Raw genomic sequence first — 4225 nt, 5'->3', positions numbered from 1 at the left:
ACTGCAACATATCTGGCAATGAATCTGCCGATGAATTGGCCAGATGCGGATCTGAGTCAGTAGATCTAGAGATCGAGAGCTCAGTGAAGCCACCTTTATGCCACTTCTTTCAAGTACTGCATAAACACTACCTTGGAAGATTTCAACAGAACTGGCTATCTGGAAGGGGATGCATCATCTCCAAAAAGATTTGGCCGGTGAACTCCGAACGGAGATCACGGTCACTCTTGTCCATGACGAAGTTGGACTTGAAGCTTGTGGTGGGTCTAATTACAGGTCATTGCAACATAAAGCCCATGACTTCAAAATGGGGGGGTGACGACACTGAATACTGCAGGCTATGTCAGGACGAGGAAGAAACAGAAACGGTGGAACACTTACTCTGTCATTGTCCTACCCTTATCGGAGTAAGACATAGGCTTCTGGGTAAGCACTTACTGCCTGACCTGTCATGCCTCTCCGAAACAGAACCAGCAGTCATTCTTCAATTAGCCAGAAGACTAAAATGGCTAAGGACGACACGCTGATTACACCGTGGACGCAAACCCACTAGCTCTTCTAATTCTTCTAAATCTTATATTCTACACTAATTATCTTTCTTACCTCACTTCCACTTTTTTTTTCTAAACTAGGATGATCACAATGGGCCAGTAGGTCTCCGAGTGGAGTGGTTGTTGTTTTTTACACAGCCACACATCCTTTAACCTAACCATCAAATCTACCTCCACAATGAGACATCATACTTTGTTACATAAGGGAACGGAAACCCAATCTGCAAATACATACCTTGCTAGAGTGGAGACAAGACCTAGAACATATGTCGCCTCTCAAACAACAGAAATACAGTCCACACCTAGAATCAACTACAGTTACAACTTTGACTCTTTAAGATAAGCAAATTAGTCAGCAACAGTCTAGAGGTGCAGTACTCTTTACAGCCATGGTGCAGATAGAAACCAGAGGACAACATTGAGATGCCAGAGCGCTCATAGACTCTGGATCACAATCAACATTTATTTCGGAAAAATCTTCTGAAACTGCCAAAAAGGGACAGTTTAATTCATGTTACTGGCTTAAGTCAATTCATTTCAGAAACATCAACGAAATCTTGTCTGTTTACCTAACTTACCATCAAATCTACCTCCACAAAACCTACACAAGTCACAACATAGAGATTTAACATTATTGGAACTTGCTGATCCGAAATTCTACATTAGTCGACCAATTGATTTACTCATCGGTATGGATATAGGACGTTTGATATTAACGCTTGGGATTCCGATGAAAACTTATGGATCAATTTTAACTCAAAGTACAAAATTTTGATTGATTGTTGGAGGACCCATTCCTGAAAATGCTATCCAACGAAAACAAATTGCATTGTTAAACACAACATCCATTGAGAAAGTACTTACACGTTTTTGGGAGGTGGAAGGAACGCCTAAAAAAGTTTTATGGTCAGAAGAAACGAAACGAATTTCATTGACACAACAATACGGAACAAAAATGCAAGATATGTTGTGACTCTCCCATTTAAAAAATGCAAGGAATTGTGGGACTTCTAGAAATATTGCTTTAGCTCAATTCTATTGAATGGAGAGGAAACTTATGAAAACAGCAGATATCAAGGAATAGCAGATTTGAGGAAAATTAACCCAAATGAAATTAACGATATGCCCAATTATTACCTGCCACATCACGCAGTTATAAAACCAGACAGTATTTCAACAAAGTTAAGAGTCGTATTCTACGCTTCATGCCCTTCATCGAATAAAACAAGTTTAAACGACATACTATTTCCTGGATCCATATTACAAGAGGACTTGGTACAACAAATTTTGAAATGGAGATCTTTCAAATACGCATTAAACGCCGCAATTACAGAGATGTATCGGCAAATACTTTTAGACGCAAGTCAAACAAAATATCAAAGGATATTATCCAGGAATTCACCATCAAACCCTATAGAGGATTACGAATTACTAACAGTGACCTTTGGAGTAAATTGTGCGCCGTTTTTGGTATTGAGAACTCTCATCAAGTTAGCAGAAGATGTTAAAGATTCGCAACCTAAAGCAGCGGATATAATATTGAATAATTTATATGTTGATGATGTACTGGCTGGGGCCATACATTAGAGGAATCAATCATGGCCAGAAAGGAATTAGTAGCTGCTTTGGATTCATCTGCATTTACTCTGATGGAATGGGCCTCAAATGAACACAATGTAATCAAAGATATTCCGGTAGAAAATTTACTGCCACTGAATTGGTTAGATATTTCTGAGGATGCTTCGACAAAAACATTGGGGATTCGATGGAATATTTCCGGAAATTTTTTCTCTTTTACGCCATCACAAATGGAAAATCAAGAAAGACATACAAAAAGAGAAATTCTATCAACAATAACCAAATTGTTTGACCCTTGTGGATGGCTGACGCCAGTGGTGGTTGTAGCAAAACTTATAATGCAGCAAATCTGGCTTTACAAAATTGATTGGGACGTTGAAGCCTTTGACCCCAATAAACTGGAATAATTTCGTGATAATAGCCAAAATATAGAAAAACTTAAAGTTCCACGATGGATTCAATGCACCTCAGACAGTACGGTGGAAATTCATGGCTTTTGTGATGCTTCGAAAAACGCATATGGAGCAGCAATATACATTCGAGTCGGAAATACTGACAAAAGCGCACATACATTCTTGTTAGCCAAATATATAGAAAAACTTAAAGTACCACGATGGATTCAATACATCTCAGATAGTACGGTGGAAATTTAATAGCTTTTGTGATGCTTCGGGAAACGCATATGGAGCAGCAATATACATTCGAGTCATTACATACATTCTTGTTAGCTGCAAAGACACGTGTAGCTCCGATCAAAAAACTCTCTATTCATAGACTCGAATTATGTGGCGCAGTTCTGTTGTCCAAACTGGCAGTATCTATAACGATTAACCTACATATTTTCTCACTATACCACCCAATTTTGGACAGACTCCACGATTGTGTTGGCTTGGTTAAAAAAGCCACCTTGTCATTGGAGCACATTTGTGGGAAACACAGTTTCGGAGATTTCTGAGGGCGTGGGTCAAGAGAAGTGGAGGCACATTGACTCTGAACACAATCCAGCTGATATAGCCAGCCGAGGATGTTCACCTCTCGAATTCCATAATCAACAACTCTGGTGGGATGCTTTACGACCAAGGCAATACATTTAGAGCCTGCAAGCGACATTTCAACTCATGCATTTCTTGCCGCGTTTTCAAGATTCGTTAGCCGCCCAGGGTTTTCGTCTTGTATTTATTCCGACAATGGAACCAATTTCATTGGTGCTGTCGATTTAATAAATAGAGATAGAATTGCGCTTATCAAAAGACTCCAAACAAACACGATTGACAGCAATTTTTACCAAAATCTTAGTTGGAAATGCATTTCACCTTGTGCGCCGCACATGGTTGGCTTGTGGGAAGCAGGAGTTGAGTCATTTAAACTTCATTTAAATAAAAGTCTACCAAAAATGAACTTCACGTTTGAGGAATTTACACCAATTTTAGCCCGAATAGAAGCTTGCCTCAATTCGCGACCATTAAGTCCATCTAGCTACGACCCTAATGATTTGTCACCCTTGACTTCCGGTCATTTTCTTATAGGGACATCAATGCTTCTTCCAGCCCGATGTTTCATAGTCACACATTTTGTAAATAGGTGGAAACGACTCAGAGTGATTTCAAAATATTTTTGTAACAGATGGAAGTTAGAATATTTGCATGAACTTCATCGAAGAACCAAATGGAAATACCAAAAAGAAAACGTTAAAGAGGGAGATTTAGTAGTGATTAAGAATGACAGACTAGCTCCAAACTAGTGGAAGTTGGGTCGCGTTCAAAAATCTTATTAGGGCACGGATCAAAATACCCGGATAGTGGATATACGGACTTCTGGTGGCAATATAAGCAGACCCATTACCAAAATTGTTAAACTAATCTCCGACAGACTAGCCGGATATTTCCTGATAAAAGAACTTAGTACTCGCTTCTTGTTTTTTACAAATATGGCTGCTTATCTACCGAATCAGGACTGGCGCCTGGAAGACCACAGCCGCAGCCCAAGTAACTCTGCCCGGCAGGCACCATACGACCCTGCACGGGGCATCGCAGCTGGATGAGGTGCCTCTGAATATGGAAGCAATAAACGCACCGGCCTTTGCATGGGATTTGGTA

The sequence above is a fragment of the Musca domestica genome, unplaced genomic scaffold (genome assembly GCF_030504385.1).
Source record: "Musca domestica strain aabys unplaced genomic scaffold, Musca_domestica.polishedcontigs.V.1.1 43, whole genome shotgun sequence".
In the NCBI taxonomy this organism is placed as follows: Eukaryota; Metazoa; Arthropoda; class Insecta; order Diptera; family Muscidae; genus Musca; species Musca domestica.
This window is presented reverse-complemented; position numbering follows the sequence as displayed.